This window comes from Puma concolor, chromosome B3 (genome assembly GCF_028749965.1).
Source record: "Puma concolor isolate L17-30 chromosome B3, mPumCon1.1.hap2, whole genome shotgun sequence".
Lineage (NCBI taxonomy): Eukaryota > Metazoa > Chordata > Mammalia > Carnivora > Felidae > Puma > Puma concolor.
In genome coordinates this window covers 19,078,374-19,100,335 of record NC_141672.1, presented here as the reverse complement: position 1 = coordinate 19,100,335, position 21,962 = coordinate 19,078,374, and the positions used below count along the sequence as shown (strand labels likewise).

General features: G+C 38.9%; 1 pseudogene; it reads left to right on the top strand.

Moving 5' to 3' along the window:
• The first annotated feature begins 206 nt into the window (after positions 1-206).
• On the top strand, positions 207-20,210 carry LOC112855846 (large ribosomal subunit protein eL31 pseudogene; annotated as a pseudogene).
• The last annotated feature ends 1,752 nt before the right edge of the window (positions 20,211-21,962 follow it).

Genomic DNA, 21,962 nt, shown 5'->3' with positions numbered 1-21,962 from the left:
GAAAGAAGTCTGTGGCTTAGTCCGAGTGTTAATAGAATAGATGCTCTGACATGGTCAGATTCTGTGTGTACCTGCTTGTACAGTGAAAATAGCATCCACCAGAATCATTAATGGATTACATGAAGAAGAAGGGAGAGATAAAAAGGAGTCAAAGATTCCTCCAAGGTTTGGGGTCTGAATATTAAATGTTGGGTCTGTGGACTAAGATGGGGAAGAAAGGATGCCATTGGGCTCAGGAGTTCCAAGCTGGACATGCTGAGTTCAAGTGCCAGTTAGACATTCAAGGAGAAGAGGCAGGGGGCTACATATGCCAGCACCCATGGGCCAATCAGGGTGGGGATCAACACATGGGAGTCGTGAGCACTGAGACCAGTGTAAGTTCATGACTCCGGATGAGATCACCTGGGGAGAAGTATATACATTAATAAGAGTAGAAAACTTGCTCAGGCCTGTTGCTCTATGACAAAAGTGTGATTCTTTACCTGAAAGTTATAGACAGCATCAATCTGACAATGGGGTCATGATTGATAGAATATAATATACATGTTACTATAAAGAAATAAGAATATTAACATTACTGTGGTTATCCCACAGCCTCCCTGAAAAAGCAATCATTTTTTTTTTTAGTACAAATTTAAGTGTGAATATCTTAATGTCCCACAACGTATGAGTCATTTTCACCGCTGAACTCCGTTAATCTTGAGAGGCTGGCAGATTCACTTGTAAAAACTGGTAACACAATTGGGAAGAAAAACTGCTCTTTTGAGTAAATGCTTTATAAGGGCAATTAAAGCAGAAAGATGTGTTTATGGGCTTTCACCCTTCAAAATGGCTATAGATCAAGTTTATTAAAAATGTAATTTGGAAGAGAAGCTGGCAATACAGTAATAAAAATAAAAATGAAACTAATTTATCTTAGAAGTCTGTGGTGGTTTGAGCCCTAACCAACCCAAAGATTTTGTTAGTCAAACACAAGTTGGGATTGAAAACTGCTTTATAATCCCAAAGCATTTTTGGATAAGGACGTAGCTGTTGTATATATGGTCACATGATGGATTCATTCTCACAGTTTACAACAGAAAATATAGGTATAACTTATGTGTGTCTAAAACTTAATGAGAACAATGTTTAGGGGCTCTTTTTTTTAATCTATACATAGAATCTGGTAAGAAAAACAAATCTACTATTCACATGTATATGCATCCAAGGGGTTTAAAGAGGCAATCTTTGTCACATATATTTAAATCAACATTTTTACCTCTTTTTGCAGTTACTCTTTTCTTAAGCAGGTGTTTTTGAAAGACAAAAGCGAATACCTTTTAAGTTTAACAGAACGTTCAAGATATCACATGCTATGAGAAATCAAATAATACTTTTTCCCTAAAAACATACTTTTTTAAGATTAATTCTATTCATTTTATTTATTTTTTTACATTTATTTATTTTTTTTTTAAATTTTTTTTTTCAACATTTATTTATTTTTGGGACAGAGAGAGACAGAGCATGAACGGGGGAGGGGCAGAGAGAGAGGGAGACACAGAATCGGAAACAGGCTCCAGGCTCTGAGCCATCAGCCCAGAGCCTGACGCGGGGCTCGAACTCACGGACTGCGAGATCGTGACCTGGCTGAAGTCGGACGCTTAACCGACTGCGCCACCCAGGCGCCCCAACATTTATTTATTTTTGAGAGACAGAGAGAGACAGCGTGAGCAGGGGAGGGGCAGAGAGAGAGGGAGACACAGAATCCAAAGCAGGTTTCAGGCTCTGAGCTGTCAGCACAGAGCCCGAGGCAGGGCTCGAACTCACGAACCATGAGATCATGACCTGGGTCAAAGTCGGACACTCAACCGACGGAGCCACCCAGGTGCCACAAGCCTGTCCAACTTTGGACAAAGTCCCTCCCCAGTAGAGAACTAGGTAGCCTGCAGACAAGCCTCAATGTTACCGTGTTCAAATAAAGATTGTTCTGAAGTGTTTGTGGGTACAGACAGGAAATAGCTGGGCCCCAAATGGGATTAGCTGAACAGACCATCTGCAGGGGAAGGATGATTCTAGCGGGATGGCAGCACGGTCCACAGTGTCTTCCTGGCCTTGGCTTTAGCTTCTGTGTCCCCAGGATTGGGCAACGTTCTGAAATGTAAATCCCCCCATTTCCTTTTATGCCTCTTCCCAACGTTCCCAAAGATTACACTTCACCTTCAGATCTAAAAGGTTGATCTTTATCTTCGGTTCATTCAACACAGGAAAATGATAATTAAGAGCACACAGAGCAAATAATGATTTCAGAGTCCTTATTATCATATTAGCCTACCTGCAAGGCAATCTCAGAATAAGAAACGAAAGGTATTTATTTAGCAGACTTTTAAAAGTCTGTAATACCATTGTATTTAAAATCATTAGAGGAGGGGTTCCTGGCTGGTTCAGTCTGTTGAGTGTCTGACTTCGGCTCAGGTCGTGATCTCACAGTTTCTGAGTTCAAGCCCCGCATCGGGCTCTATGCTGACAGCTCAGGACCTGGAGCCTGCTTCGGATTTGATGTCTCCCTCTCTCTGCCCCACCTCCACTCACACTCAGTCAATCTCTCTCTCAGAAATAAATAAATATTAAAAATTTTAAATCATTGAAGATAGTTAATGTCTTCACTAACCAGATCATCTTAATATTAGCCTGAATTATCTAGTAAGAATTATTTTTGAAAACTAAGTGTGTTTGCTTATTCATTACAGTTGTAAAATACCATCTACTTTTATCAAGTATTCATAAGTACAAGTCTCGAGTGACAGTTATTTAGAAAAAGTAATATCCAGGGGCGCCTGGGTGGCGCAGTCGGTTAAGTGTCCGACTTCAGCCAGGTCACGATCTCGCGGTCTGGGAGTTCAAGCCCCGCGTCAGGCTCTGGGCTGATGGCTCAGAGCCTGGAGCCTGTTTCCGATTCTGTGTCTCCCTCTCTCTCTGCCCCTCCCCCGTTCATGCTCTGTCTCTCTCTGTCCCAAAAATAAATAAACGTTGAAAAAAAAATTAAAAAAGAAAAAGTAATATCCAAAATATCTGCCTCTTGCCAATTTAATATTAGTCCATACTACACACAAAATAAAGTATGAAATACGTTTCTAATAGATTATTCCCCAAATAGCACTTCCTAGGCACATAGGATAAGAACCCAAAACATCCATTCTGTGTGGTTTTCCTAGTTCAGAAAGAGGCTATCACCATGAAACAAACAAGAATCGTCCTCTTTGCATAAATATTTGCTATTTTGCCATTAGAATTAGTGGAAGGACATTTTAAAAGAAACAAATACCCAGGTCTCCAGTCCACTTTATATTTTCAGCTATGAAAATATAAAATAAAATCAGAAGGTTTTTATGTGATCAAATAATTTTCCATTTCTGGTCAAAGGAGAGGAATAGCTGATTTGCTGTGTGAATATATTTCACCAATGTCTATATAGAATGTGACAGTTACCTACTGCACAAACTGTATCCTTTTAGAAATGTAGTAAATTTAAAGCTTTTTATGAGGCTGTGTGAGGCTGTGTGAGAGCTAGAAAAACGGCATGTGGAAAAGGAGTTCATTTAAACTTCAGAGTCTGGCTGACAGTGTAAACCACGTCTTTGCCTGGAAGCATAGATCTACCTAAACGAGGATGGGCTAGTGATGTGTTCATGAGGAAACACAATGGAGCCTCCTGTCTGCTAAATAAATATTTAGCGTGTAATTTACACCAAGTGTAAATTACATCAAGAATAGTAATTGCTATAAGTTTCATTCTCCATACTAATATAAACATGTCCAAACACATTTTATATTAAAGGGCAGTTACAAATTTTTTATTAAATGGTTAATCCTTCTCTCTCTGGTTTTCTTCTATAGATATAGAGATATAGATGTAAATAGATGCATTATAGACAGAGATATAAATGCATCATAGATAAGTCATGGATGTATAGGTATAGATTGATCTATAATAGATCATAGATATGTAGGTATAGATAGCTAGATGTCTGCAGATAGAATGTAGATACATAGACCACAGTTATTAGAACTGTGATAGAGAGATCATAGATTTAGATAATCTAGGATAGATCATAGATCCATGACAGATCATAGATAAGTGATAGATAAATCTATGATAGGGCGCCTGGGTGGCGCAGTCGGTTATGCATCCGACTTCAGCCAGGTCACGATCTCGCGGTCCGTGAGTTCGAGCCCCGCGTCGGGCTCTGGGCTGATGGCTCGGAGCCTGGAGCCTGTTTCCGATTCTGTGTCTCCCTCTCTCTCTGCCCCTCCCCCGTTCATGCTCTGTCTCTCTCTGTCCCAAAAATAAATAAAAACGTTGATAAATCTATGATAGATCTATATGTATATGATCCATGTATACCTATATATGTATAGGAGAGAGAGAGAGATCAGGATTGACCATTTTTTTCTGTGAAGAGCCAAAAAGTTCACATTTTAGGTTTTACTGGCCACATGGCCTCTGTTGTAATTATTCAATCATTTTGTGTTATAGCACAAAAGCTGTAAACAATGTGTACATAAATAAGCACAACTGTGTTCCCATAAAATCTTACTTATGGACAGTGAAAATAGAATTTCATGGAATTTTTATGTCATGAAATATTCTTTTATTATCAATCATCTAAATTGTAGAAACTATTCTTAGCTAGAGGCCCATACAGAAAGAGTCCTCAGGACATATTAGCCTACAAGGCTGTAAGTTTGTAACTTTCAAAATATATAAAATAACCATTCTTTTAATTTCAAAGAACTCTACAGCCCATGTGGCCCATATCATCTTATTGTGATCTGCAACCATCTCTTCAATAAATACTAACTCTAGATAAGAAAATGAAAGTAGTTTCAAAGCAGAGGACTTTTTAAAAAGAAAATGCAATTTTATTGCACAAATTGGAACACAGCCAAGATAGAAAAACTCACACCTCTACTTTAAAAGAAAGTGCACAGCAAGAATATGTCTCAGCTAAACGTTTCATTACATGTAAGTTAAGATGTATAATTAGTCAAAATAAAATTCCAGTATTTTCACAGTGTTGCAAACACAGTACAATATTAATTTTCACATCATATTTTATATGCAAACAAATTGGCTTTGTCTAAAAAAAAAGTGTTGCTTTCCTCAGAAAAGCTGTCTTTGATAATAAGAATTCCACTGAAAAATGAAACTTTCCATATGTGACAGATTTTGGGAATATGAATCCAAGAGAAATGAAGGCTTCTCTCTGAAATACATGATTCTACAGATGGAACTTCTTAAATTCATGTTCAAAATCTGAACGCCCCAATCCATCCGTTTATGCAGAGAACAAATGGATAAATAAACAAATGGTTTTTGTGTGTCTGTTTGTTTGCTTTTAAGATTTCATTGGACATCCAGGTCCTTGATATAGTGGACATAGGAAGTTAATTTTTCCCTTCAATGCAGTAAAAATTCCCAATCAGAAAGATGGATTTGTCTAGTGACTGCTTCATGGAAGTACAATGAATTTGGTTTCTATCCAATCTTGATGTTCAGAATGGTGCTGATGTTTGCTTGATTGTTCCCATGCGTGTTTGTTGTCAGTGGAGACTTAAAAGAGTCGAGAACTGATACCGGCGCCCTCACCTGAGTCATTTCTCTTTGCCACTCGGAGATAGAAATGGGCCAATTGAATGCACAGCTCCCTTGGGAACCTAGTCTCCAGACTACAATCATAGACACTATCAAACATTTCCTTTCGTGACACCAGAGGAATTTCAGAACAACAACAACAACAATACAAAACCAAAGAAACCTCTGAGCGGACTGGACTTCATCTTTTCCTTTACTCTCCTGTTACAAAAGCAATCAAGTAAAAACAACCATCTCTCACTGGATGAGGAAGCGAACATCATTTTGTAACAAATCTATACAAGAACAGGAAGGGAGAGCTGCTCAAAAAACCGGTGTAAAACCGTATGTGTAGACTGTGGTTTATTTTATTTTATCATTTATTTATTTATTTATTCATTCATTTTGAGAGAAAGATAGAAAGAGCACATGCACACGAATGGGGAAGGGGGAGAGAGAGAGAGAGAGAGAGAGAGAGAGAGAGAACCCCAAGCAGGCTCTGCACTGTCAGTGAGAAGCCTGACTCCAGGCTCGAACCCACAAGCTGCCACAATGACCTAAATCAAGAGTCAGATGCTCAACTGACTGAGCCACCATAGCCTGTGTTTTAAAAATAAATGGATTGTGTGATTAGAACAACCGCTTTCCCTCACCGTAAAAAGGGTAATCCCTTTTTTGAGTTTATTGGCTGGGTATTTATCTTTAAAAGATAAGAAAATACAGTTCACAGAGGAAGAGACTTGCTCTCTCATGAGCATCTTTGAATATCTAAGTTTGCCATGATAAGCTCTGGGATCAATTATTTCCTTCTAAACAATGTTCTGATACGACTCACTAAAGTGCATATATAACAATATAAATATGAAAGAGATGAAGAGCAAGACCAAGAGAAACTAAAATTGTGCAACGTATTGGTAAGCATCTAACATCAATTTGGTCTGCGAAAGGTTAGATTAAAATTTTCCGGTAAAATCAGCAACTTCATGGAGAAGTTCCTGCTTGTACTAATGAACCAGGACTCCTCTCTTCATACTGATTTTCACAGAATTACTTGGCAAATGCATTGTCTTGTTTGCTCTGTGACATTCATAGCAGTCTTAAATACCACCTCCTAACTGACTACAAGTTGATGTAGAAAATGATCTTAGAAAAAGGCTCTGGCCAAGAAATTTCATCAGAACATCACTGAAATTTAAAGAGCCCATTATGATATAAGTGGTGATATAGCACACCTATAAACATCTTTACCAATATCACAGAGTCCAAATATATACTTGCTGGTCAATCTCCAGGTAAATTCAGATAAAGAAATCCCAGCTTGGCCTAGGAAGTGTACATACTCTTTCTAGAATAAAAGCTGCATCATGTGATTTTGTAAGCAAAATCGGATTAGTAAATAACAACAAAAATATTAATAATTAACTCCACAAATATGTATTATTCAAAACCTATTATATTTTCATCAACATGAATCATAAGACTTACAATAATTGCTTATAATTGATGGATTTTTAGGAGGGCTATGGGAGTGTTATTTCTGCTTGCTGGGTGTTGGCCTTGATTATGGTGTCTTCCACAGTATTTCACCATGGTCTTGTCATTATAACTCTTGAACCATCCATGAATTGCTTAAGAAGTGATAATGATGACATTGTTATGGGTGTTGCTAGAAGCCCTGTTGGGAACGTGCCTTCTTAGAGGGGGATTCACCCATTATTACAGTAGAAATTGGTATTTACAGACTCATTTCTGATCGAATGAATGTTGTCAGCAGATGCAAGCAAGGTTGTCAAAACCAGACCCACATGCCCTTGGGTCTCACATGTCAGAACCCACAAAGCCAACTCCCAACTTCCAGCGTCTTTGTCTCTTGTCCCACCACAGGTACCCATTCTGTCTATGGCGGTACCAGGAGAGGAAAGTCCCCAGATCAGCTTTCATCCAGTGACTGACAGGAGTAGGTGCTAGGTAGCAATGGCCGCCTCGCCCCTCGATTGGGACGACTCTGAGCGTCACATGATGCATTGACTCCTAGGGAATCCTGTCAGGGCTAAATTGCCATCTACCTTGTTGGGAGTTTTCTTTATAACACACATTTTCTTGGCTTTCCCCGACTTTCTTTTGCTTGTTCTACTTGCTCATGTCAATATGCAGTATTTCCAGGACCACGTTCCAAATAAACAACTTGCATTTGAATCCTTTGTTTCTGGATCTGTTTTGTAACTTGGTTCTCCCATTTATAAAGTACCCAACTCCCGCCAACCATCTTGCTGTTAGCGAATGCTTTGCTAATATAAAAAAGAAGAAACGGAGTCTTTGCCATTTTTAATCTTGTTTAAACTTTATGACAGCCATTGATTAAAGATTGTGTGATGAAATGCAGTAACATGCAGGATCATTGTTTAAATTAGAGTCTGTACTCCCTAGCCCTAAATATTTTTCCACCTTGCTTCTATACTCTGAAACCATTTAATAGACCTCAAATGAGAATTTTGATTCCTTCTACCGCTCAGAAGGGATGGTGTTAAAGGACATACTATCTATTAAAATATATGGCCTATATTAAATCCTTAAGTTATTCTGGCACTGGGATCACCAAATAATTATCATTGCTCCAGCACTATTCTGAGAATTTCCATTAATTCTTTAATTTTCCAAGACTTTAGGGAGCCCTTGATTTCTGCTATTCCACATGTAACCCTAGCCATGGGTCTGTTGATTCTGGCACTATTATAAGATGAGCTCAGAGAGTCAGAAAGTCCTAAAACATGTGGATAGGCTAAGTACTTGAGTGAATGAGAAGAATGTGAAATGTAAAAATATATGTGTGCTAACGTAGTCTACAGCATGCACCCTCCTGGCATTCACCTCATCCCCGTGGAGATAATAATGCACCTGCCAAGTGCAAGACATCAGCTTCATGGAAGCACTCACTTTCAACTACAATCAGCCTGAGACTCAAACCTGAACTAGCAGTCCCACCAACTACTGGCAAAAAACAAAACAAAACAAAACAAAAAACCAGCAACAACAATAACAAAGCCAAGAAAACAACATCAAACACCAACAACACAAAGAGATTCCCAAGTTAGATAAGATTTTCTAAAATATCAGACAGGTAGTCTTTTCCAAATCTGGAGTGATGCATGCATTCGGTTACATCGAAGATGTTTTCATTACCATTTTTACTTTGCTTTAACTTATTTTATCTTTGTTTACAAACAGAATCAGAAAACTGGGTAAAACGTTTTGAAGGACACTTTCCTCACGCACCGTGAGTCATAATATTCATGAACGATGAGTAAAAAGAAATTATTGACACAGAAAAATACTGCTGTTATCACAAGCCATTGTATTTCACACCACTTTCCTATCTGAGCCCTTATTTTAAAATAGTTTTTATTTATCTTGTATTGATTTTTATTAATTCCAAGCCTTCTTGGGTTTTTTATTTTCTAAGGACAGGGATCCATCCTTAAGTAAGAAACTAAGAGAGCGGATATACAGCCCTGAAATTTTTCACTGGCATTTAAACACCATATTCTATACATTCATTTATTCACTAAACATTAATAAAGTGAGCACTAACTTTTGACTAGCCATGTTTATATTTTCTGGGTATACCCTACCACCTGGATTATGACATGGAAAATTCTTTTAATACAATAAATATGTTAAGTTCAAAGTATAAGTGGAAGGTAAAGTGTGGCCAGAAGGAAAGAGGGATCAATTCTTCCTGAATAATAGTGGACTTCACAGAAGAGGTCATAGTTGTGCTCAGACTGGAGGCAAATGGAGATATTCATTAGATGCGGAAGAGTCAGGAGGGCATCCCAGTCAGAGGAAAAAGTATGAGCAAAGAGGTGAAACAAACAAGTGTATTCAGGAACTGGATATTCATTAAGAATCAAATGAACATCAAATGGAAATGTTTGGATTGGAAAAAACCAGGGGGTAGAAGCCTATGTGTCTGGGATTTTATCTTGTAGTTAATGGGGAGCCAGTGAAGATATTGGGGATGGGGTAGGAACAGTGGAATCACAACATAGCATCTACTTTTGGGAAGGGTTTCTTCAAAACCAAGGGGGAAACTATATATATATATATATATATATATATACACACACACACACACACACACGTATATATGTATACATATATATGCACATGTATATATGTATATGTATAATGTATATACATATATGTGTGTATGTACATATATATGTATATACAACATATATATACATATATGTGTGTTTATGTACATATACATGTATATAAATATATATACATTATAATGTATATAAATATATATACATTATAATGTATATAAAAATATATATACATTATATATGTATATAAAATATATATACATTATATATGTATATAAAATATATATACATTGTATATATAATATATATATTATAATATGTATATGTGTATATATATATATTTTTTAATGTGTGTTTGAGGGGCACCTATGTGGTTTAGTCAGTTAAGCGTCCAATTCTTAATTTTGGCTCAGATCATGATCTCAAGGTTGGTGAGTTCGAGCCCCTCATCGGGCATTGGGCTCTGCACTGACAGTGCAGAGCCTACTTGGGATTCTCTCCCTTTCTTTGCCCTTCCCCACTTGTGATCTCTCTTTCAAAATAAATAAATAATTAAAAAATTAATGTTTATTTTTGAAAGAGAGAGAGAGAGAGAGAGAGCACGAGCAGGGAAGGGACAGAGAAGGAGGGAGAGAGATACAGAATCTGAAGCAGGTTCCAGGCTTCAAAATAAATAAATAAACTTAAAAAAAATGTGCATTTGATATGGAATATGTTGCAGGCATGAGGGGTGGAGAATGGAAATCACACCTGTCACATACCTTCCAGCCTCTGTAAACATGCAAAGTTTAATCACACGTATTTCTATTAGTACTTAGACATATGAAGCAAAAGCTGGTGGTGAGTGACAGCGACAACAGGGAACAGAAAATCCACAGAAGAGCGAAAAAATAAATCCTGCCTTTTCATATGTGCTCTGGCCTGGCCAACATTGGTCTCAGTAGCCCCCTGTCCAGTTCATTTGCCACCACTTACTTCTCTACAATTTCCCACCTGCAACCCCCACTCAGAAATACAGTAAAAAAAAATCTTTTGATCTGTACAAAAATATCCATCCATGAGAAAGGTGAGGACTTTTTAAAAGAAAGTTTTCATTTCATTTCATTTCATTTCATTTCATTTCATTTCATTTCAGACACAGAGAGAGCAGGAGTGGGGGAGAGGAGCAGAGGGAGAGAGAGAGAGAGAGAGTGAGAGAGAGAGAGAGAGAGAGAGAGAGAGAGAGAGAGAGAATCTAAAACAGGCTCCATGCTGAGCGCAGAGCTGTGTCCCATAACCCTGGGATTGTGACCTGACCAGAAATCAAGAGTTGGACGCTCAACAGACTGAGCCACCCAGGTGCCCCAATGAGGACTCTCGGAGAGCTGAAATCCAATCAGAGACATAAAGATGACAGCGTTGTTTTCACAAGATGCTGTCAGCATTAGGGGCCGGGTGCACGCACATTTAATTACCAGATGTTTACACTTCAAAACTTGGCCTTTGCAACCACTTGTAAAACCAATGCCTCCACTGCGATTGGACCTGGGGGATGAAACACCTTTAAATTCCCAAGCTCTGCATCCGTCACTAATAATTTTGAACCACGTAAATGGCATTATAATGTGTATTATGCTTTCAACCTGGTTTTACATCTAATGTGCTTCTTATATAAGCTGCCACACAGTCCAATGAAGAGCAATTATAGCGAATCAGATTCAGTACCAAATATTTTCCCTTTGTTGATGGCAGGAGGAAATGTCTTCCCCACTCTGAACATCAAATACGTCCATGAGGGCTTGACTGAAATAATGTCGTCAAAAAGGGTAGGCATCTTGTCAGGAAAAGCACACGATGAATTTTAGTCCATGGCCTTGTTTGGGGATAAAACTATGAGGGAAATAAAAACCATTTGTCAGTGGCTGTAAATGAGAATATGGGAGATATTTACACCCAGCCTCTGTTTCTCCTTATCCTTCGTCATCTCTCTTCCTGCCAGTATAATTGTCAACCTGTCTCTGGAGTTTCATACCTTTCCCAAATGTGTTTCCCCCCTCTGCCTTATCTCTTCAAAGCCATCAGTCACACAGCAGATTTGTAATGAACTTGCTCTCTGCCAAGGCAAGAAAAAAAAAAAAAGTGACATCATTTTCAAAAAGGGGAGATCAGCACTTTAATCTCAGTGAGATAGAAAGGAGAACAAAGGGAATGTCTGGCAGGGCTAACAGGGAGAAAGAATGGTATGGAGCACACGCTTTCTTTCCCTCTCCGTGCTTTGTACACTACGCTTTACAAATTTGGACTCCATTTGTTTTCCATTCTCATCGTATCCTCCTGGCCCTGCAAGGTCCGGTCTGGACATGATTACCAAGAATAGGGTGTGGCGTTCTCCTCCCCGCTTTTGTGAGTTTGGTGGAATGGGGTGAGGGTGAGATGTTTAAAGTCTTGTTATAGAGTTTCAACATTGACGCAGCATTGTACAATGTTGAGGTGAAGTAGCTAGCACATGAATCTGATCTGGCAGGTGTATTCTAGTTGTGGCTAAAATTAATCCAAATGAGAAGAGATGGCCATCAAAGGAAGAAAGGGCAAGCATTTTTTTTTTCTTTTAATCACTGCTGATCCCATCAGACTAAATTGTAGACGTGTGGATCGAAGGTAATGTGGGAGTCAGCACTGAAGGCTCAGAGGCTAAGATATTAAAACAGCTGTTTACAATAACTTGTGATGTGCAATCAGAATTATTTTATAAAAAAAATTATAATCCTCTTAAATAACCAAGCTGGAAAGAAACGTAGGTTCTCTCCAATTACCATGATTTTAGTTACCGTGGGGCCATGTGCAGGAGATTATCAAATATGTACCATTTGTCAGAGAAATGTGATGAGTCACCCCTGATAAAAGATAGCAAATGCTCTCTGTTTAAAGGGAAGCTGGTTTAGGATGAGACATGTGTGTTGGACATGAACCTCCCAAGCCACAAGTTCAGGTGTTCCAAGAATGTAACTGTTTAAAATCTTTTCTATTAGTTTCTGTCTGGAATCTTTGCTTCTCCTGTTATCAGGATCCCAATCTTGAGTCAGTTTCTGGTAAACCCACTTCAGCCCAGATTTTGCTTTTGCTTTTACTTCTCTATGTTGATCCAAATTTCATGGGTTTTACTCAGTTTGCAGGTCTTTTTCCCAGTCCCACCTACAAAATCCAGTATCTACTAAGGTACACATCACTCCATCTGGTTTCCAGTCTGAGCCCCTCTTGTCTCTTCCTAGTAAGGCATTCGATTCACCATTGTATCACTGGTTGTCATTTCAGAAACTATTTGGTGTCCCTGGGATCATTACCATGAAGTATATACAGCTCCTTTGGCCATTTCTCAGTTATGTTCATATCCCTCGGCATACTGGGATACCACAAGAAACCTCTAGATGCTTTCTGTCCGTCTTATGGTAAACAGAAACTTGGGGGCCATTCCAGAACTCTGCCTAGATTGAGAAGGCTGCATTTTCTACTCTGTTGATGCCTTCTCACTCTGGCATGGCAGGAGATGGGGGAAATGATGTCTAACATGCTTCTGCCTCCCACATTCCACCCAACAAAGGAAGGCACTGGTCTGTGGATGGTCTGTTGGCTCTAGGTCCTTACCAGCAATCTGGGATGTGGTCCAGAGAGGGAGGATGTAGCTGGATTTAGAGCTGTTCCTCAGATACCCATACAACCATATCATTTCACTGCTTTCCTCACTCCCTACACACATAGATTTTGTCTCCTTTGTGATCACAAAAAAACAGAGGAGAGAATGTCTACCTCCAATCGAATTACTTAAAACCCCAGTCGATTGCGCTCATGGTTTATAATATTGAAAAACTTGAAACTTGCAATAAAAAAACAAAACTTGTTGGGGAACTTGAGTGGCTCAAGTCGGTTAAGCATCTGACTTCGGCTCAGGTCATGATCTAGCAGTTGGTGAGTTCGAGCCCAGCATCCAGCTCTGTGCCGACAGCTCACAGAGTCTGGAGGTTCCTTTGAATTCTGTGTCTTCCTCTCTGTCCGCACCTCCCTTGTCACGTTCTGTCTCTCTCTCACACAAAAATAAATAAACATAAAAAAATTGTTTCCCCTAACTATTATCTCTACAGTATTTTTTTAAAGTCTATTTTGATTATAAAAAACGAGTTTTGATCTTGTTCGGTTTTTTGGTATTTCTGCTAAACATATATACCCTAAATGAAAGTGTATCAGGAAATTTCAGGGAAATATCATATGCTAATATTTCAAAATGCTATCAATTCTATGTTTCTTTCTCCCTATAAATATTTGCCTACCAAAAATAATATGTGATTCTTGCTTACTTGTCCGGCTCTCCTCCAAGAAACAGAGAACTGTGTCTTTATCTTTAATCCATTTCTCCAAAACAACAAATTCCACACAGAACAAAAAGAGAATATGTATACAAAGTACTGTCCCCTCTACAGAGGTCCTCCAAGATTCTGTAGATAAATCTGCACGATGAAGTAAAGATATGTAGCCAAGAGAATCCATCCATTGACTTTATGGATGGACCGATGTCAATGTACAAAGCGCTTTGTCTAGACAGAGTCCAAATGAACTGTCAGAGCTTCCTAGTGATGTGTACCACGAGACACCAAAGTTAATCTGCATTTATCGATGGACACTTGAGTTATTAAGGTCATGTGGACCAACTAGACCCAAGACTTGCATGGAGAAAAACACATGGACACAGTGGAAGTTAAGAGGAGGGGATAGAGAGACAAAAACAAAGACCTAGAACAAGGGGAAAAAATGGTAAGAGTCACAAAAATTATGACAGAAAAGTGGAGGGGACAGACTGCAACTGATATTTTTTTTAAGAGAGAGAGAGAGCAGGAGAGGGGCAGAGAGAGAAGAAGAGAAAGAATCGTAAGTAGTGTCCACACCCAGCATGTGGGGCTTGATCTCATGATCCTGAGATCCTGACCTGAGCCAAAATCAAGAGTCAGAGGCTTAACAGACTAAGCCACCCAGGCGCCCCTGACTGATATCTACTAACTACTCTATCTCCCTTTTTCTTTCTACCAGCTCCATTTTCTTGACTTGACCTCATTTGAATGTGTTGCTTTTCCTTGTATCCAAATGAACCCTGGCGATAACAGGTGTGGGGAGTGAGCCTAGTCAGCTTACAGACCCCTTTTCTTTATTTCAGGTGAGTAGCATACTTTCTCATCATTACATTCTTTAAGCCTCACGTAAACACTGACCACATGATGTCATGAGCTTGTTGGAAGGGCGTGGCTAAGGGTGCCTATGCAAATCCCAAGGGGCAGATAGTACAAATGAAAAAGGAGAAAGATAATATACAGCTGTTATATCCAAAGTGGCAGAAGGTCTGGGAGCCGAGGAAGCAAGTGATCTTTCTTCATTTACTGACATGGTCTTAAGGGCAGTGAATCGTTCAGTAGTGGTCCCCTAATGTTAGTGAACATATTACCAGAGCACTTACTAAAAATGGAGGTTACGGGGGCGCCTGGGTGGCGCAGTCGGTTAAGCGTCCGACTTCAGCCAGGTCACGATCTCGCGGTCCATGAGTTCGAGCCCCGCGTCGGGCTCTGGGCTGATGGCTCAGAGCCTGGAGCCTGTTTCCGATTCTGTGTCTCCCTCTCTCTCTCTGCCCCTCCCCTGTTCATGCTCTGTCTCTCTCTGTCCCAAAAATAAATAAACGTTGAAAAAAAAAAATTAAAAAAAAAAAATAAAAATGGAGGTTACAAACTCCAACTCCCCCCAATTAAAATCCCATCAATATCTGTTGTCAGCCAGGCATCTGAATTCTTAGTCAAGACCCCAGATGATACTTAAACCACCAGGTGATCTGAATGATTTTGGCCCTCCAAAATTCACCTGTTGAAACCCTACCCCCCAAAGATGGCAGCAGTGGGAGGTGGGGCATTTGGGAGGAGCTTCAGCTGCACTAAAAAGTGATCAGGCTGACATCTGGATCTTGGACTTTCCAGCCTTCAGAAATGCAAGAAAGAGATTTCTGCCATTTCTAATCTACCCAGTCTCTGGTATTTTGTTATAACGGTCCAAACAGATTGACAATACCAATGCAAGGGGTTCTTTAAATACAGATTGAAGATAAAAAAAGCTCTAATTTGATCTGTAATGCTTAGAGTGCCATGTTCCCAAGACTCTAACAGTAGTCCCCCACTTCTCAATCCCATCTGCCTCTGAATCCTGCATAACTTTAGACATTCAGAAATTAAAAGACAGAGTATAAGAGTAGATGGGATGGAAAAGGTGAGGGTTGGCTCTTGTGTTGGTCGTGGTGGTGTTGGTGGTGATTTTTTAATTAGCTAGGCTTTGTGTTGAATGTCTTGTGTAAAACATCCTACCTTTAGAGCTGCATGGGACCATTGCAAGAACATAACCAATTGATTAGAGTGTTAACAATACCTGAGATATCAAACTAGCAATGTCCTGGGCCACACTCCTTTCTATCAGGTTCCCACAAATTGTATTATTTTACTGCCTTACTTCCTACCATCAGTTAGAACTTTGGTACATTTTCTTGCAACTATTAGCCTCATGTTTTCAGACATGGAATACATTTCATGAGGTATGTTAGACCCTTTCAGAGGCTACTAGGCACTCTTGAGAAGAGGACAATGCAGTAACAAATTTAATGCAAACTTTGGACCTTGATGACTATTTTGCCTCAGGGCTAGCAGGGAAGGTCATAATATGAAACCTGGAAACTCATGAGGATTAAGGTAAACCTTTATAATTCCATCCAGTAAGCTCCCTGAATCTGGTGGCTAGATCCAAGAATAATAATATGTAGGGTTATATAGGTTACTGATTAGATCACATCTTAGATCCCTATCCTTGGACATACTCAGATCCTAAGTCTTTCCAGCTGATTCCTGATTCTTTCTCCTAAAATAAGACCTCCTGAGAGGAAAGAGTTAAACCTGTTTTCAGAAAGTTCTGCCTGACTCTGAAGAGGTCATCCCTCACCACGGCCTGCCTACTTGATGAAAAGTAGCATATTAGGCTTCTAGATAGAGTTATGAGAGAGAGAGAGAGATCAAACAAAGAAGTACCTCCCACTCATAGACTTACAAAATATATAGCTTTTTGCAAAATGTACAAAGGAGGATTCATAGACTGATGAGCAGTTTGGTGTTCCCAAAATACAGTGTCTCATGTAAGAACTTGAGAAGATAGAAGACCCAGTTAAGGCAAAGCCATAAAAATAGAAGGCAAAGTGAATTCATTTTGTAATTTGTTTTATTATCGCAGGATTTATAGGAAGCAGTTCTACCTATTGCGCAAATCTTTTTTAGTTTTGTTCCCTTCCATTTTTTTTCCCCCTCTGTTTTAAACTTTCAATGATAGGTGGTCTTGGAAAGTGCTGAATTAAGACTTAGCGAAATCAAGTCCTATATACCTGGCTGGTCCTATAAGTACTAACAGTCTCACAAAACAGTGCCGCACTTTTGTCTGAGAGACTTAAGACCGAAAGAGTAAGCAACACATACTTACAAACACTCACAACACACGTGTCTGAACATGGAGACATGGACAAACACAAACACACACACGCGTTACCTTTCTGTACTTTATTCTGGCTTAGAGAAAGCAGTGTTTGCACCTCAACACTTTCTTCCTTGTACCCTCTCAGGATGCAAAACCAAGGTAGGATTTATTTTGTAAGAAAGGGTGGGAATTATCTGTCTTGCTTCAGTAGCACTCGATAACAGATTCTCCATCATAGTATATTAGGAGACGATAACATTTTAATAGATTTTTTTAGATTTTACAATGTAGTTTTACAGCCATTATTTATTCATTCACTTTTAACTATTTGTCCAGCACCTGCTATGTGCCAGGCATTGTTCTAGGCTCTTGCATTAGACTGTGGGCAAAGATCTCTGTGCTCATGAAGATTATATTCTAGAGAATTATCTCACTTGAGACCTCCAATACGTCTGCCATATACTTTCTTTTGAGGGAAACATGACTTGAACCCAGATTGTAATCCAGAAGCTCTGTACTTTTACTGGACTGTGCTGTTTATCTTACAAAATCTAATCAGTAAAAAATAGGGTAATTATAAGAACCTCTGTAAATATCTACTCCATACTAGGAAACATATAAGTATACTAATCAGTTTAGTAAATGGGTAAATGATTTGGAAGGCCAAATCATTAATCTAAGTAGTAAACTCAAGCACTCCGTGAAGGTATTCAGAAGTGACCCAAGAAATAGTAATTTAGTATCTATAGAAAGTACAGAATGTGACTTTACATACTCTGCCATGTAGTTGTTTGACTAATTAATTTGACTCTAAATTAAAACTGGGATATAACACAAGAAAGAATTTCTGGTTCCCATTACAAGCATACTTTAGTTGGTTTCCACCTAAATGCAGATCTTTTTTTAACCAAAGTAACTGGTATTACAGCCCTCATTTCCCTTTAAAACAGTGGTATTTTCCATTAGATTCAGTTTTAAATGTTTTTCAAATATTTGTCACATTAGATTCGCATCTCAAACTGATCAAGTAAAGTGGAAATCTCCAGCCTATCCCTAATTTACTTTTAGTCATGAAACATGAAGAGCCCGTTTCCATCTTATAGGTGACACAGCTTGTGAGATTTATTTGAGAATTTTAGACTAATTCTGTACAAAAGCTATTCAAATATGAACTAATTAGTGTACCACATAGGGTAGTCTTAAACCCTTATGTTTTAAGTTTTTATTTCACTTTTATGAGAAGGGAAGCTTATTTGATTGTGTTGAGACCATTCTCAAAACGGGTCAATTTTGCCCCATTTTCCCCTCCCTAATGTCTTCCAACATTTTCTATGCTTTTACTTGCAATGCCGAAATCATTACTTTTCTTATACTTGCCCAACTAGCATTAAGTCTTTAGTTTCTAACAACACAAGGCCCCAGTGCAGGTATGTGTTTAAGAAGAAAAAAGATTATGGGGCACCTGGGTGGCTCAGTCTGTTAGGCATCCGACTTCGGCTCAGGTCATGATCTCACACTCCGTGAGTTCAAGCCCTGCGTTGGGCTCTGTGCTGACAGTTCAGAGCCTGGAGCCTGCTTCAGATTCTGTGTCTCCCTCTGTCTGACCACCACCCCCACTCCCCCTCCCCTCCCCCACCTTCATGCTCTGTGTCAAAATAAATATACATTAAAAAAAAGAAGAGAAAAGATTGTGACTACAGATTGAATGGGGAGGAGTGTGGAGTGAGAAAGATAAGTTCCAAATATAACAGAAATGATCCCACATCACTAACAGTCCACAAATTCCTTTAGAAATTCCATATTAAACTTCAGATAAATTTTTGCTTTCTAAAAAAAAAAAAAATTCCACCACTTTTATTTTCTTGACAAATTTTAAGCTAGATAGCATGGCTTTCCCCTACCCAAAGTATTCTTGGATAATATAAACCCAAAATAACTTTTCTTTATATTGAAAGGTTCTAACTGGTAGAGAATTTATCAGATCTTAAGATGAGAACTTTACAATTGCTAGAAAAACAGATGTAATTTTTAAATACTCTGATTTCTGGGGCGCCTGGGTGGCTCAGTTGGTTGAGTGTCCAACTTCAGCTTGGGTCATGATCTCGCGGTTTCTGAGTTTGGGCCCTGCTGTTCGAGCTGTGCTGACAGCTCAGAGCCTGGAGCCTGCTTCGGATTCTGTGTCTCCTCCTCTCTCTGCCCCTCCCCTGCTCATGCTCTGTCTCTCTCTGTCTCTCAATAATAAATAAACGTTAAAAAAATAAAAAAAAAATACTCTGATGTTCTGGAACCTTATAGAGCACCACGTAGGATTGGTTTGCACATAGTAAAAGACTTCACCAGCCCGCACAATATTTTCTATCAGGGCATCACGCTCTGGGCAGGACGGGGGATAGTTTATCAGACAGGTCCCTGTCAAAAGAAAAAACAAACAAACAAGACCACTAGTTATCTTCACACAAGGATTTGTTTGTTATAAATAATTGTCAACCAGACATTACAGCAATGAAACACAAAAGGGAGACATGGATTTATAAAAGCACTTACTCTTCCTTTCCAACCCGGGCTGGCAGAATGGCTCTCTCAAGAAGGGTCTCGAGAAGGGCCGTTCTACCATCAATGAGGTAGTGACCAGAGAACACGCCATCATCGTTCACAAGCGCACCCATGAGTAGGTTTCAAGAAGTGTTGCCCCTCGGGCACTCAAAGAGATCTGGATAGTTGCTACGAAGGAAATGGGAACTCCAGATGTGTGCATTGACACCAGGCTCCACAAATCTGTTTGGGCCAAAGGAGAAAGGAATGTTCCCTACCATATCCATGTGCAGTTGTCCAAAAAACACAATGAGGATGAAGATTCACCCAACAAGCTCTATATGTTGGTTACCTGTATACCTGTCACACTTTTCAAAAATCTACAGACTGTCACTGTGGGTAAGAACGAATTGCTGATTATCAAATAAAGGTATAAAACTACACACACACACACACACACACACACACACACACACACACATTACTGGGAGGAGCAACTGCCATCCCTAGGGCTCAGGGAACAAATGGAAGAGGATGGTATTATTAAAATCTGGAAGCCTAGAAGACGGTGTGATGGAGTTTGGACACAGAGCTCTGCAGAAGGACCCTTGGTTGGCTGATGCTGGCACATCAGAAATTAGGAGGAGGGACCTCCTGAAGTCAGAACCTAGTTTAACTGGTTCTGATAGAGCTGAAAGGCACTAAGAGATTGTTTCTAGGATGTGAAAAAAAAACAACTGTAAAATAGTTATTGGAACCGACTGTCAATGCCAGTGGAAAGAGGAACTTCAAGGGTGGCCCTGGTAAGAACCACAGATTATGAACGTGCCCCTTTTTCCTCCTCTTACTTTCCAGCTTCTGTCTCGGGCCCCCTGTTGGCAAAGCCTAACAAAGGCCAGCTGGCAATGGAGAAGTGGAATTAGTTGTTCCTGGAATCACAAAACAAAATATAGAGGATGGATTTGAAGTTGAGAAAGACAGCCGCTTAACTGCTACAGAAAGAAAACATATCATTAGGGTTTATAAAGCTATATGTGTAGTTCTAGAATAGAGAAAACAATATTAGTAATTGCTAGCCTATAATAGCATCTACTGTATACTAGGTTCTATGCTACCTGATACCTATGTGCTGTCTTATTTAATTGTCCAGACATCTAATGAGACAGGGATCATCATGAACCGTGAACACTTATTTAAACTGATTAAAATTGTGGATTTTAAGACAGAAGTTCCCTTAAGCTATCATTTGCATTTGGTCCAGCCCTTTCTCTCTCTCTCTCTCTCTCTCTCTCTCTCTATATATATATATATATATATATGTATATATATATATATATGCTCTTGTTATTTGTGTAGATGATATAGATATAGATGATATAGATATAGATATAGATATAGATATAGATATAGATATAGATATAGATAGATATAGATTGTAGGTGAAAGTTTTTTTGTCGAAGAAACAGTTGAATTTATTGGTTACTCTAGATATCAGGTCTTTGAATACTATTTTATTTTATTTTATTTTATTTTATTTTATTTTATTTTATTTTATTTATTTTGAATCCAGTATAGTTAACATACAATATTATGTTAGTTTCAGGTGTACAATATCGTGATTCAACAATGCTGTACATTACTCAGTACTCATCAAGATAAGGGTACTTTTAATCTCCTCCACCTATCTCACTCATCCCCTACTCACCTTCCCTCTGGTAACCATCCGTTTGTTCTCTGTAGTTAAGAGTCTGTTTCTTGGTTTGTCTCTCTTTTCTTCCCCTTCGTTTGTTTTGTTTCTTAAATTCCACATAGGAGTGAAATGACATGGTATTTTGCTTTCTTTGACTGACTTATTTCTCTTAGCATTATACTCTCTAGCTCCATCCATGTTGTTACAAGTGACAAAATTTCATTCTTTTTTTTATGGCTGTATATATACACACACCATATCGTCTTTATCCATTCAGCTCTCAATGGACATTTGGGCTGCTTCTATTTTTTGGCTATTGTAAACAGTGTTGTAATAAACATAATGGTGCATATATCTCTTCAAATTAGTATTTTTGTATTCTTTGGGTAAAAACCCAGTAGTATAAGCACAATATCTTAAAAGCAAACTCAGCTAACCAGTGTTACTCTAAGTTACCCATAGCAACCAGGCAAGTTAGAAGTGTTTGAATAATTCTTTCATTGGA